Source organism: Macaca mulatta, chromosome 15, assembly GCF_049350105.2.
Source record: "Macaca mulatta isolate MMU2019108-1 chromosome 15, T2T-MMU8v2.0, whole genome shotgun sequence".
NCBI lineage: Eukaryota > Metazoa > Chordata > Mammalia > Primates > Cercopithecidae > Macaca > Macaca mulatta.
Window position 1 is genome coordinate 23,873,460 of NC_133420.1, and position 15,558 is coordinate 23,889,017.

The 15,558-nt window shown below is 39.6% G+C and overlaps 1 protein-coding gene across 22 annotated transcripts in view; it reads left to right on the plus strand.

Annotated features, from left to right (window-relative positions):
• DENND1A (DENN domain containing 1A) overlaps nucleotides 1–15,558 on the plus strand; it is a 544,513-nt gene that overhangs the window by 10,956 nt on the left and 517,999 nt on the right. For 2 of the 22 annotated variants that reach the window (XM_077968018.1, XM_077968021.1), the window contains exon 2: nucleotides 12,211–12,335. The exons of the other annotated variants lie outside the window; for them this stretch is intronic. The gene's annotated coding sequence lies outside the window, so the exon portion shown is untranslated. The remainder of the gene's footprint in view (nucleotides 1–12,210; nucleotides 12,336–15,558) is intronic. 22 annotated transcript variants of the gene reach the window in all.

Below are 15,558 nucleotides of genomic sequence, written 5' to 3' on the forward strand. Positions count from 1 at the left end.
CTTTAAAAAATATAACATTCTCACACCTAAAAAGTTAACCAAAAAATTTAATTTTTTTTTTTTTTTTTTTAGTTGAAGTTGTACTTTGTTGCCCAGGCTGGAGTGCAGTGGTGTGATCTCGGCTCACTGCAATCTCTGCCTCCTGGGTTCAAGCGAGTCTCCTGCCTCAACCTCCCCAGTAGCTGGGATTACAGGTGTGCACCACCATGCCCAGCTAATTTTTGTATTTTTAGTAGAGACAGGGTTTCACCATGTTGGTCAGGCTGGTTTCAAATTTCTGACCCCAAGCAATCCACCCGCCTAGGCCTCCCAAAGTGCTGGGATTACAGGCATGAGCCACTGCCCCTGGTCAAAAAATTTTAATGTTATTAAATATCCAGTCAGTGCTCAAAGTTTTTCAGTTATATCAAATTTAAAAAAAAACAGTGGATTCGTTTGAATCAGCAAAGTTCATACATTGCAACTGGTTGATATTTGCTGTCTTTCCCCCATGCTGTTGATTTTTTGAAGAAGTAGATTATTTGTTCTATATGATTTCTGTTGCATCCTTAAGGTTTAATGTATTCCTCTGTCCCCTTTATTTCCTACATATTGGTAGTTGGATTAAATGACTTGATGAGATTCAAGTTCACTTTCTTGGCAATAATATTTTAAAAGTGGTGATAGGTACTTCCATCAGGAGGTACATTATGTCTGATTATCTGTCTTTGATCTGTTCATTAATTAGAGGTTATAAAATGGTGATATTTTGTTTCTATCACTTCTTCTTCATACTAGCTGGGATACTTGTAAAAAGAAACCTTGTCCATATCAACCATTTGGTTGCTCTGAGATACAGTTCATATAGGAAAGGCAGGGTAAATGCTTGATTTTATTAATTTTTTAAACATTTTCCAAAGGTAACTAATTTTTGAGAGAGGGGAGTGTCACTTTAAATGGATGCATTTAAACTTATTTGCTATATTTCAATCTGCTATAGTTATTGCCCTCACTCATGTTTAATTAGTCTTATCTTTGTCCAGTGGGAATTTCTTTTCTTTTCTTTTTTTTTTGTTTTGAGACGGAGTCTTGCTCTGCCGCCCAGGCTGGAGTGCAGTGGCGCGATCTCGTCTCACTGCAAGCTCCTCCTCCCGGGTTCACACCATTCACCTGCCTCAGCCTCCCAAGTAGCTGGGACTACAGGCGCCCGCCACCACGCCTGGCTAATTTTTTGTATTTTTAGTAGAGACGGGGTTTCACTGTGTTAGCCACAATGGTCCCGATCTCCTGACCTCATGATCTGCCTGCCTTGGCCTCCCGAAGTGCTGAAATTACAGGTGTGAGCCACAAGCACCTGGCCTGTCCAGTGGGAATTTCAAGTGAACTCTGAAGTCCTTTTGACAGGATCCCAGTAGTTTCTTTTCTTTCGTTTTATTTATTTTTTTGAGACAGAGTCTCATCCTGTTGACCAGGCTGGAGTGCAGTGGCACCATCTCTGCTCACTACAAGCTCCGCCTCCCAGGTTCACGCCATTTTCCTGCCTCAGCCTCCCGAGTAGCAGGGACTACAGGGGCCCGCCATCATGCCCGGCTAATTTTTTTTTTTTGTATTTTTAGTAGAGACGGGGTTTCACCGTGTTAGCCAGGATGGTCTTGATCTCCTGACCTCGTGATCTGCCTGCCTCAGCCTCCCAAAGTGCTGGGGTTACAGGCATAAGCCACCGTGCCCGGCCAGGATCCCAGTAGTTTCTAATAGCTCCCTTGCCTTTTTGTATGACAAAGTGTTCCAGGCTCATCTTCTGTGTTTCCTGCTCCAGACCCAGTGTTTCTCTAAGGAGTCCTGGTTCCTTTTGGTGGGAAATAGTATTAGAAATCACAGCCTGGGATTTAGGACTTTTGGAGATGGGGTGGGTTTGCTACCAGGTCAGTCATAATTTCTAGGATTCTCCAGGGGTCAGAATTTGGAAATATGTGTGTGTATTTTTAAAGGTAAATTGCATTATGTGTTCACATTGCTTTTTCCAGTTCTAGACTATAGCAGTTTTATTTAACCTCATCACCTTTACATTGGAATCTCCCATACATATATAAAAGTCTTGATTTCCAACAACACCAACACCATTACTCTTTTGCTTTATCCCACAGTACCTAGACAGCTCAACAGCAGCACCAACATTACCATCAACAATGTGATTACTGAAAATAGTTATGTTTTTGGCTTTTTAAAACTTGGCAGTTCTTTTGGTCCTTAGGATATATTTCACTAGGACTGTAGTCAAATTACTGTTTTAAAGTCAGTAGAATTAGTTTTTTTCTCTGTGGTTATGTCACCAACTCAATACAAAGTTAGGATTTTTTTTGTTATTGTTGTTTTGTTTTTTGAGATAGGGTCTTGCTCTGTTGCCCGGGCTGGAGTGCAGTGGCATGATTTTGGCTCACTGCAATCTCTGCCTCCTGTGTTGAGTGATTCTCCTGCCTCAGCCTCTTGAGTACCTGGGACTACAGGTAACTGACACCACGCCCAGCTAATGTTTGTATTTTTAGTAGAGACAGGGTTTCACTTTTTTGGCCAGGCTGGTCTCCTGACCTCAAGTGATCTGCCCACTTTGGCCTCCCAAAGTGCTGGGATTACAGGCAGGAGCCACTGTGCCCAGCCCATAGTTAGGTTTTTATAATTTTTTCTTTTAATCTGTTGGAATTACTGTTTAAAAATAATTTGATTTTTAAGACAATTACTTAAAATATTTATATTGTTTCAAAGCCAAAGCTACAAAACAGGCATATTCACAAGTCTAACTTCTATCCCTGCCTACCGCTGTGTTCCCTCCCTATCACAGGTACCGAGTTTGATTTTAGATTTTCATTTGTCCTTTCATTAAAACAAAAAAGGCAACCGGGCACAGTGGCTCATGCCTTTAATCCCAGCACTCTGGGTGGCCGAGGCGGGCAGAGCACCTGAGGTTGGGAGTTCGAGACCAGCCTGACCAACATGGAGAAACCCCATCTCTACTACAAATGCAAAATTAGCCAGGCGTGGTGGCACATGCCTGTTAATCCCAGCTACTTGGGAGGCTGAGGCAGGAGAATTGCTTGAACCCGAGAGGCAGAGGTTGTGGTGAGTCGAGATTGTGCCATTGCACTCTAGCCTGGGCAACAAGAGTAAAAATCTGTCTCAAAAAAAAATAATAATAAAAATAAATTTAAAAAAGGCAAATACATAGATATATTCACATCTCCTCTTGCCAGGCCCTCAGATAAGTGATAGCATCCCATGTGTACTTTTCTCCCCTTAACTTTTCTCATTTTATAATATATCCTGTAAAGAGGTCTCTCCTGGGAAAATATAGGGAATATAGGGATCTTCTTCATTTCTCTGTGGGATAGCAATAGTACTCCATTGGATGGATGGACTATGGTTTGTTCATCCTGTGTCATGCTGATGGGCATTTAGGTTGCTTCTAGTCTTTTATTATTACAAGTGGTGCAGTAATGAATAGTCTTGTGTATGCACCTTTTTGTATTTTTACCATTATACCATTGCGATAGATTTTTCTGAGTGGAATTTGGGTCAAAGGGTAATTTTGTATGTAATTTTGCTAGATATTGTCAAATACTCCTCCATAGAGATTGTGCCAATTCATATTCCCACACATGAGAATGCTTGTTGTCATACAGCTTCATCAGGAGAGTGTGTTTGTCAAACTTTAAAAATTATTTTTATCAGTTACAAATGCATGCAAAATTACAAATATATATAGTAATGAATCAAATACTTCATAAGAGCCTGTGATAAGCAACAGTCCTCTTCCCTATTCTTCCCCAGTCCCACTCTTTGGAGACAAACTCTTATCAACTGACCCCATTTTTAGTTTTTCTGGTGGTAACTTATAACCATAGATAAATCTCTCTCTGTTAATTAACTTTAGACAGTATCTGTTGACTCCTTGAAATGAAAGATAAGTAACTTTATAGTACTTCTCTCTTCTACTCATCTGATATTTTATCTATTTTGTATTACTTTAATTTTTATAATGGTTATTAACTTAAACCTCTTTATTGTTCCATTAACCCTCAACACTCTTTTGATTTCACACTTTGTAAGGGGAAGGGTATTACCCTAGCTCTTCCTTCTACCTTCTCAAAGCTATGCTCTTACATTTATATGGTCACTTAAATTTTGATCCATGACCAGAATCAAGTCTTCCATGATTTGTCTTTAGGTTAATTATAAAAGTGGAATGCTATTATGAATATTTAAATATAAGTATTTAACTGCACTAGATCGGGTAGGGTGCTAAAACAACATTTTCATCCCATTTGAAGGAGAATGTTAACATCAGGGTCACAGTAATTTTTCCTACAATCCATTCAGAATTGAAAATTATGCTAAATGTCTGTGGCATCATATATGGATAAGTTTACATTTATTTGTACAAAACAGCAAATTATTTGTACACTAGCCCTGTAGAGAGAGCAGCCCAGGGGATCATACAAGTGCTTTCATCCTCATGTTGGCAGGATGGAAACCTCTACTTTGTAGCCTTTGTGGGGGCCTTGGCCTGGGTGCTAGCTTTTGGCCAGCAGAACCTGGCATCTGATGATGTCATAATCAGCATGGCTCCTGAGCTTGGGACTGAGGTTAAGATGGTTTGGATGTTTGTTGCCTCCAAATCCCATGTGGAAATGTGATTCCCAGTGTTGGAGGTGGGGCCTGGTGGGAGGTGATTAGATCGTGGGTGTGGTCCCTCATGAATGGCTTGGCATCATGCCCTTGGTGATGACTGAGTTCTTGCTCTAGTAGTTCATGATCTGGTTGTTTAAAAGAGTGTGGCTCCTCCCCCTCCCTCCCTTGTTTCATTCTCACTATGTGACACGCTGGCTCCCTGTCACCTTCAGCCATGATTATAAACTTCCTGAGGCATCTGCAGAAGCAGATGCCAGCACTGTGAGCCTACAGAACTATAAGCCAATTAAACCTCTTGTCTTTATCAATGACCCAGTCTCAGGTATTTCGTTATAGTAACGGCAGGAACAGACCAACACAGGTGCCCTTCAAGACCTTGAGCTTGGCAAAGGCCTTGATGGTCTTCATTTTATTGGCCTGGGTCTTTTGACCCTTGTTGTGTTTGTTGGCAAAGTGCATGATCCTTAAGAACTAAGGTTCTACCCGCTTAAAGGGTATCTTTATGATCAGGGCCTATCGATGCCATTTCCGTGCCATTTTGGAACTGGTTATGTGTGGTGTGGTTCTTGGACTTGACCATGTCTGCACTGCTGCCTCCAGTGCAGAAAGTACCTGAGACTGGAAAATAAAGGTCCGTATCTGGATTTTGATTTTTTTAAAGCAGTATCTATTCTCTTCTTCTCCCTCTTCCAGAGTTTCTTAAGTCTTTTTTTCCATCTTGCATTATTTGCTTTTATTGTATCCTTAATTTTTTCCACACTTGAAATTACACTTGCAGTTTTATCCAGGCTTCCCTGTACCCCTGATGGTTCCCTCCCACCTTCCTGTTAAATCCTTATAAAATCAGCTCTATTGTTATAACCCTGGAATATCCCCTCATCACTTTTCAAGGTTGATTTGATTATTTGCTGGCCGTGTGATCATTTTGCTTTAATTTGTTTGCTGGAGTACATATTCAGGTTCTTATAGGAGACAGCCACAGTAGCACCCTTGCAGAAAGAGTGCATAGAAAGTAAACTGTGAGTTCTTGCACATCTGAAAAATGTCTGCTTTCTCACAGGGGCTGAGAAGTTTGTATGGGTGTGGAGTTCTAGGTTGACAAAATTTCCTGCTGAACTTTGAAGATTTTTTTTTTTTAAACTCTCTTCTGTCTGGCTTCCTCTGACACTGCTCTGGAAGGGAAGGAGGATGTTCTTCCTTGCTTTTGCAAAGTTGGGGTGTACATTCAGGTTCCCTACTCTGCTTCCGTTGACATCCAAGGTGAAGGATTCCGTTATCACACTGTAGGGTGGGAGTTCTGGCTCCCTAGTAGGCCTCCAGGGAAACCTCCCTGGCTGGGTCGGGTAATGCCTTGTTCTTGCTCCCACTGGGGACTCAACAGACACCACGGGGTGGAGGGGAGTGGTCTTGTCCCATTTCATCACTGGGACGTAATGAAAATCCTTAGTTTCTGGTAGGTCTCCTTGACACCATCCGAGTGGATATGGGAAGGGAAGTGTCGTTACGGCCGGGGTTGGGGGGCGGGTGTGGAAGTCCAGGGTCTCCACTGAAACCACATTGATGGGGTTATTGTTACTGCCTGGTGGGGGATGATGCAATCCCCAGCTCCCTGCTTAGCTTTCTGTAGCACTACTCTGGCAGGGGTAGGCTGGATGGGGTTCCTCATCACAGCCCAGAAACCTAGGCTTTCTCCTTGTCCTTTGTGGGTTTGGATGAGGGTGGGATGACAGGGTTTTCTGTGGTGTTTGGTGAGTGTTTTCTTAAAAGTTTTCTGACTTATTAGCACCCCTTTTTGGTCCTTTGGCTAGAGAAAGCTGGTTTTTGTTCGAGCATTTTTGGGTCTGCGTCAATTGGTATTTCCAGGTTGCTGACTTCTCTGGCTCCAACAATGTAATATACGAGGCAAGGAAAAACCCAGGGAACTCATCTGTGCTCACTCCTTCGGTCCTGAGGTCATTAGCTGTTCTGCTTCTCTCTCTGCCTTTCAGAATCATCTTACGTTTGTCTTATATGTAGTGTGCGGAATTTTTTGTTATTTTTAATATAGATTTTCTTCTGCCATTACACATATGTTTAAATTTAAATTTTTTACTGTTGTATCATTTATATGCAGTAAAAGTACACAGATTTTTAAGGATACCACTTGATTAATTTTTAATGGTTATATACTCATGTAATCACCATCCAGATCAAGATACAGGATATCTCCAGCATAGTATAAGGCTCTGCATTCCCCTTCCAGTCAATACCTATTAAAAAATAATCACTATTCTGGTTTTTATCACTGTAGCAATTTTGCCCATTCTTGAACTTCATATAAATGGAATCTTGCAGTATATACTCATGGGTCTGGCTTCTTCTGCTCTACATTGTGTTGGTAGAACTCATCTGTGTTGTTGTACCTAACTGTAGTTCATTGTTTTTCATTGCTGCATAGTACTCCATTATTCCAATATGCCTCTATTTATCCATTGTATTATCAATAGGTATTTAAGTTGGTTCCCATTTTTGGCTATTATGAATAAAGTTGTTACAAATATTCTTATAGATGTCTTACAGTTAACAAAAATGTTCCTTTCTGTTAGCTTTATACCCAGGATTGGAATTGCTTGTTCAAAATTTATAAATATCTTTAGCTTTAGTGGATGCTGACGGTTTTCCAAATTGTGTGCCAATTCATACCTCATCAGCTATGTATGACAGTTCTACTTGTTTCATATCCAACACTTTATATTGTTAGTCTTTTAGCCATATTATTAGCCATTAATGTCATGTTTTCGTAGCTCATTGTGATTTTAATCTGTATTTCCCTGATGACTGACTACTCATGTTAAGCACCTTTTCATATGCTTTTTGGCCATTTGGATATCTTCTTTTGTGAGATACCTATTCAGGTCTTCTCCTGTTTTTCACTGTGTTGTCTGTTCTTTTCTTACAGATTGGTAGGCATTCTTTATATTACTGAATGTGAGTACTTTGTCAGGCATAAGTATTACAAAGATCTTTCTGCAGTCTGCAGCTTGCCTTTTTACACTTAAATAGTGCTTGTTTTTGTTTTGTTTTGTTTCGTTTGTTTGTTTTGTTTTTGAGACAGAGCCTCACTTTGTTGCCCAGACTGGAATGCGGTGGCTTAATCTAGGCTCGCTGCAACCTCTGCCTCCCAGGTTCAAGTGATTCTCATGCCTCAACCTCCTGAGTAGCTGGGATTACAGGTGTGTGCCACCAAGCCTGGATAATTCTTGTATTTTTAGTAGAGACAGGGTTTCACCATGTTGTCCAGGCTGGTCTTGAACTCCTGACCTCAAATGATCTGCCAGCCTCAGCCTCCCAAAGTGTTGGGATTACAGGCATGAGCCACTGGGCCTGGCCACTTAATAGTGCTTTTTGATTAACAAGAGATCTTAAGTCTATTTTATTGATCCTTTCCTTTCTTTACTTTCTGATGCATTCTGTTTAGGAAATCTTTGTCTAACCAAAGGCCATAAATATACTTTTGTTTGTTTTATCCTAGAAGCTTTGTTTTACATTTTAATTTTAGTTCTGTGATGTGATCCATTTCATATGAATTTTTGTGTATGATGTAAGTTATACATCAAGGTTAATTCCTTTTCTTCCCCCATGTGGTTGTCCAATTGACTTAACATTTATCAAGAAGACCATTCTTTCCCCACTCAATGACATCTTTCTTGTAAATCAGGTATATGTTTGTGTTTCTGGACTTGGTTCTTTCCATTGCATTAATACCATACTATCTTAATTACTGTACCTTTAAAGTAAGTCTTGTTATTTAATAGTGGAATTCTTTCAATTTTGTTATTCAGATTGTTTGGACTATTCCAGGTCCTTTGCATGACCATATACATTTTATAATCAGCTTGTGAAATTCCACAATTTTGATGGAATTGCATTGCATCCCTAATTTGTAGGGAGTTGATATTAACAATATGGAGTCTTCTAGTTAATGAAGATGACATATCTCTCCTTATATATCTTTAATTTTTTTTCGGCGGCATTTTGTAATTTTTAGTGCAGGGTCCTGAACATCTTTTGTTAGATTTATTCGTAGGTCTTTGATTTTTTTTTTCCATACTATTGTGAATGGCATTGCTTTTTAAATGTCATTTTCTAATTGTTACTAGCGTATAGAAATACGGTAGATTTCTCTTGTATGTTGACGTTGTAGCCAGCAACCTTGCTAAATTTACTTAATTCTAATGATGTTTTTAGGTTATTTTTATTTTGTATGTATACAGTCAGGTTTTCTGTGAATGACAATTTTACTTCCTAGTTTTTGATCTTTATACTTTTTATTTCTTGCCTTATTTCACTGGGTAAGATCTCTGATATGAATAGGTTCAATGAGTATAGATATAGTGCTGTTATACCTGAATTCAGAGGAAAGTGTTCAATATCTTACCATCTCATCAATGTCAACCAGTATGTTGATAGCTGTTTTTCTTAGATGCCCTTGATCAGTTTGAGAAGTTTCTGTCCATTTTTAGGTTGCTAAGAGTTTTTGTCATGAATGGATGTTGAATTTTACCAAATGCCTTTTTTGCATCTCTTGAGATGATTATAATTTTTCTTTTTTCCAGTTTTATGTAGTGAATTACATTTATTTTCAAATGTTAAACCAGCCTTGCATTCCTGGGATAAACCCACTTGGTCATGTTATACTATTCTTTTTTGGATATTATAGTCCATTTACTGATATTTTGTTTGTTTTATGTTTACATCTGTATTCATAAGAGATTTTGGCTGCCATTTTTCTTTTTCGTAATGATCTTGTCAGATTTTGATATCAAGGTTACATTGGCCTTTTTTTTTTTTTTTTTTTTTAAAAAGCTGTTGTTACTTGTCTTGTTCTCTTCCTTGCAGCTTTTTGTTCCTGTTTTGTAGAGATGGTGTTTTTTTTTTTTTTTTTTTTTTTTTTTTTTTTTTTCTGTTCTATTTAAGGATGTCAGTTTCCTGAAGCATATTTTTTAATCTTTTTCAGAAACATATTCTTCTTCCAAGAGATGATGATGATGCTTTTCTCTCATTTGCAATATTTTTTGACAGATCTTTTATTTTTCGTTTGCTCTCTTGAGCAAGGAGAGCTCTATCTAGATTTGCAGTTTTGCCACAGGTGATTAATGGGTTACCATGGGCACTGTTCTTTGTGCTTGCGAGTGATGGTCAGATCCCCTTCTCAGATCTGTGGCTGAAGAACTGGTTTATATCCATCGTTCCCAGTTGAATTCCTAGTGACTAGCAGGCATTTGCAATACAAAGGTAGAACTTTATTGCCTTACAGAATAAGCTGAAATTTCTAGAGTGCATTCTGTTAGAATTGTTCCTGTCTCTGCTTTCACTGAACTTTTTGTGTGTAATTATTATAACCAATGTAACTAATTTTAATTCAAGAGATTTGGTAGCTCTGCGTATGTATTAGTCTCTCTCTCTCTATGTGTGTGTGTATGTGTACATGTGTGTGAAACATGAGTATAACCAGGACTGAAGGGCAAAATGACTGAAGGTAGAAGACAAATGAACCTGTTATTATAGAAGAGAAGTCATGAGGGCCGATATCTGGATATTTTCTTTTACTTTACATGACATCGCCTTTATTTATATTTATTTATTTATTTTGAGATGGAGTCTTGCCCTGTTGCCCAGGCTGGAGTGCAGTGGCACAATCTGGGCTCACTGCAAGCTTCATCTCCCGTGTTCACACCATTCTCCTGCCTCAGCCTCTCGAGTAGCTGGTACTACAGGCACCCGCCACCACGCCCGGCTAATTTTTTTTGTATTTTTAGTAGAGACGAGGTTTCACCGTGTTAGCCAGGATGGTCTCGATATCCTGACCTCATGATCCACCTGCCTCGGCCTCCCAAAGTGTTGGGATTACAGGCAGACATCGTCTTTATTTTAAGAGTCCAGGTGTCAGTGAGAATTGTCAAGATGTAGCATCAGAAGATTAGAAGGTCTTCACAACCACATGATGAGGACTCTAGAGTTTGAAGCCTGGGTGATTGAGAGAAAGAAGTGATAGAACTAGGATTAAAAATTGGGAAATTGACATTTTTCTGGGAAAATAAATTATTGCTTTGATTTGGGCTATATTAAGTGAGAGGAGCTTTCCAAGGGCAAGTTGACATTTAGACTTGAATGAAGCTCACGACAGAGTGGAAACTAAAGTTATAGTTTGGGAATTGCAGAGTGTGGTGATAGTGGGAATGAAAGCTTCACGAATTTTTAGTAGGAGGGTAGAGGGCAGGAGAGAGGGAAGAGTCTGTAAGATGTTGGGGACATCTCACATCCTAAATGCAAATATCTAGCCTTGTTGCTTCGTGCACTCATCTCTCTGCTGATGTTCCACTGGTCCAGGGCACCATCTTCTCCTACCTTAATGGCTATAATTCTTCCGACTGGACTCTTTCTACCACTTTGACTCTTCCAGTCCAGTCTCTGTACAGTATCCAGGGTGAGCCTTCCAGAAGACCAATCTGATCACGTCAGTTGACTGCTGAAAATCCTTCAGCTGCTCTCCACGCTTCCAGATTAAAATCCATACACTTAACATGGCTTTAAGGCCCTTTGAGACCTCAACTCTGTCTGTTAGTATAAAAATAACAGAAATTAAATAACCAAAATTTATTGAACTCTTTTGAACATTAGAACTTATTCCAAATGGTTTATATTTGTTGTTGTCTCGTTAAATCTTCACCTTTATTCTTTGAGTTTATCCTTATTAACAACCCTATGGAGAAGGTACTATTAGATTCCCATTTTACAGATGAGAAAGACACAGAGAGGTTTCCAGTTGCACAAGATCACAGAGCTATCAAGTGGGGAACGAATAAGTTTATATCATTATGTTATTTAATCCTCTCCATAATCCTATGAGGTAAGTATTGTTATCATTGCCCTTTACAAATGAAGTGACTGAAGTCAGTGATGTTAGGCTGTTTGTGTGGTGGAGCTGCGACTGGAGCCCAGATCGGTGTGATTCTGAGTGTATTTTGTCTTCCATGCTAGTCTGACCGCAGCCTCATTCATAGCACCCCTCACCTCTTACCTTAATCACACGTGTAGATACCCTTGGTTACCTTCTGCTCATTCTTTAGGTTTTGGCTCAATTAGAGCTCTGGCTGAACCCGTCAGCGAGCATCCCCTTTACCCTTCCTGCCGCACTTGAAGGCACTTTGTTATCAGCACTGACTGTCAGTGTTCTTTGATTGTCTTTCTCATAGTGTGTGGGCTTCATGAAGTCAGGTACTGTGAGCATCTTGCTCACTGTTAAACCTTGAGTGACTTGTACTGTATGTGGCACATATCGGCACTCAGTTGCTGTATATTGCATAATTACATAAATGTTTAACTCGATGCAGTTTGGTGTTGACTGGGTTTCGTTCTTAAAAGAGTAGAATCAGTAGTCTATTTATATGTTTAACTCCCAGGATTTATGTTTGTGATGGTTCCAGATAACTGATAATCCCCAACTCATGTGGTTTTAGCAATCCCCTTTAAGAGTATAAATATTGATATTTCTGTTTTTTTTCTTAGGTTAATGTTGTGCCTTATCTATGGTATAAATACTGATAATCAGAAGAGAATGGCAATCCAGAATGTGCTGGTTTAACTGGTGAATATAGCCCAGGCTGTCTCACTTGTTGTGACTAGAATACAAGGTCGGTTATTCTTACAGTGATCATTGAAAGTTATTCCTATTCCACCTATAAGCTGGTTATTCTCTTTGCTTCCACAGGATAAGTAGTTATAGCCTGGAATTGAGGAGAAAGAAATTTATAGTGTCCCGATGACCTACTTTTTAATATTTTCTCAGGCAAATTGGTCTGACCTTTCCTACCTTGGTCTGACTTCCTTATAGGAAAAGTTTCACATTGCACAGGAAAGAACAATTTAGCAGGAATATAAGTTGCAAATTATTAGTTCAGTGGTGCTCAAGCATGTTCAGGTGATGAAGTACCTAAAAGTCATGGTATTCTGTGGAATACTATGAAATATTTATATATTAAACTTTAAACTACATTTTTTTTCCTAAATCAGATACTATTTTATATTACATTCCAGAATAGACAGGGAGTAGCAGGTGAGAAGGGTTTAAGAAAAATTTGTGGTAAGAAAACTTAAAATTATATTACTTTATTTTTTCATGCAAATTGGGAAAAGGCCATTTTTGGCACCTTTGTCTAGCTTCCAAAACTCCAGCGTTTAAGGTAGGATAGTTGGAGAACCATTAAATGAATTGAATATGGGGGAGAAAGGAGAAGCTGAAATGAAAGGTGATGATATCAGGGTTTCCAATTTGGGACGCATAATACCCTTCACAGACACTGGTGAGTCAGGAGGGACCACTGGGATTGAGGTTGAGGAGGATGAATTTGGTTGAGTGTAAACTAGTGATAGGCTGAGGAGAAAAATGCAGTAGACAGAAGAGAGGCACAGTGCCTGTCACCTAGCATGGTTCTCAATAATTATTGGCTGCCTTATCACCAGGAAGAAGTGTAGAGATTTGGAAATTATTGGCATGGATGAATATGAATTATTTTCAGGCTGAATATAATGAAGTGAGTTTCAAGGTTTGAGCCTCGGGGAATAGAAGAGATAGAGTTAAGCATTGTAGAATGCTGTTGGGAAGTCAGTGGAAGTGGAAATCCAGAAAGGGTGATTTGGTTTAATGGTGGGTTATGGATGTCCTGTGAGGAGATGCAGTCTCAGTAAGGTGTTCCATTTATTCATTCATCTAAAGCAGAAATCTAGGAATTATCTTTGATACCTTCCATGTCATTTTATCCCTCTGATCTATTGATAAGGTGCTGTCAAGTTTACCTTCTTAAGTAGGACACAAAGAGCACACTGTAAAAGAATAAACTGAACTTTATCAAAATTAAAGTCTTTTGTGCTTCAAAACTTGTCATTAAGAAAATGAAAAGACAAACCACAGACTTCTAAAGAACACATGCATTTGACCGGTTCTTTCTATTTCCATTTCCACCTTTATGTAAAACATGTGTTAGCCAGGCATGTTGGCTCATGCCTGTAATCCCAGCATTTTGGGATGCTGAGGTGGGAAGATTGCATAAGCCTAGGAGTTTGAGACCGGCCTGGGCAAATAGGGAGACACTGTTTTTACAAAAGAAAAAAAAAAAATAGCTGGGCGTGGTGGTGCACGGCTATAGTCCCGGCTACTTGGGAGGCTGAAGGGGAAGGATTGCTTGAGCCAGGAGGTTGAGGCTGCAGTAGGCTGTGATCATGCCATTGCACTCCAGCCTGGGCTACAGAGTGAGACCCTGTCTCAAAAAATAAAATAAAAAATAAAACATGTCATATGTACATATGAGACCCTCATAACTCAATAAGACAATCCAAGAAAAATGGACAAAAGATTTGAATAGAGTATCAAAGAAGATATACAAATGGAAAATAAGTGCAAGAAAAAATGCTCAGCATCATTTTAGCCATTAGGAAAATGCAAATTACAACTACAGTGAGAAAGCTCTTACACCCCCAATAGAATGGCTGAAATTACAAAGTCTGGGCTGGGCACAGGGCTTACACTTAGGTGGGAGAATTGCTTAAGGATACAGGACTTTGAGACCCCACCTTTAAATTAAAAAAAAAAAAAAAGACAATTTCAGATGTTGATGAGGATGTATGTATGTAGAAGAAGAGGACCTGTGGACCTTTTTTTTTCCCCCCTTGAGACAGGGTCCTGCTCTGTTGCCCAGAGTGGAGTGGCACAACCGTGGCTCACTGCAGCCTTGAACTCCTGGGCTCAAGCAATCCTCTTTAAGTAGCTGTGCACAATGCCTTAAGATTTTGGTGGAGACTGGGTCATGCTATGCTCCCCAGGCTGGTCTTGAACTCCCGGACTCAAGTGATCCTCTCTGTTGGCATCCCAAAGTGTTGAGTTTACAGGTATGAGCCACTGCACTGGGCCAGACCCTTATGCATTGCTGGTGGGCTCCGAGGTGAGGCCTGGAGTTCAAACCCAGCTTTCTGAGATAATTTTCTTGAACTCCCCTCTCTTGCTGTCTCCTCAGTTCCCTGGGGCTCCCTTTATTTAACCCTGCTCTGCTGTTTACTTTCCATGATTGTATATGTAGTCTGGGCTTTTCAGTGAGAGGACAGAGTAGAAAAGAAAGTAATAGGGGATGGCCTTATCCTCTTAAGGCCACATTTCCTCTGACTCTGGAGGGAAAGGTTCCTTCCCTCACTCAATGCTTTCGGTACCTGTAGGCTGCTGCCTCTTTTCCACTCCTTGAGCCTGAACTAGACAGCTTCTCTTGGAAGTTATTCATGCTGATGTTCACGTCCAGTATTTGGGCTGCCTTGAGTCTATGCTGAGTGATATTGGAGGAACAAACTCAAACACACCACTGGTTTGGTGGTACTTTTAATTAGAATCTTCTTACCCCAATTCATCTACTACTCTACTTTGTAGATTCCTCAAATAGCTGCTCCATGAATTCTGCCCTGGTTTTATCGAGGTATTTTATCGTTGTGGAGAGAGAGGGTGGAGTGTGCATGTTACTGGGAGCCAGCACTTCTAGATTTCTTTTTATGTATTTTGCTGTACATTCATTGGACCTTTTAAATGTGTGAATGTGTATCTGTTGTTAGTTCTGGAAAGTTCTCTGGTATTTTCAGACCAAGAATGAAGTTAAGGTAGAAATCTTAAGAGATAACTAGAGTATTAAAAACAGCTGTTGGCCATGTCGCATCCTCTTCTCTTCCACATTATTGATTTAATGTTTTACTTTCTGCGTCTATCTATCTTGTGTAGCTTTTGTTTTCTATTTTCTATTTTTCTTTCTGAACTCCATTTTGCATCATTTCTTTAAGTTCATGAATTCTCTCCCTGGTTGTATCTTTCCTGCTTTTAAGTCA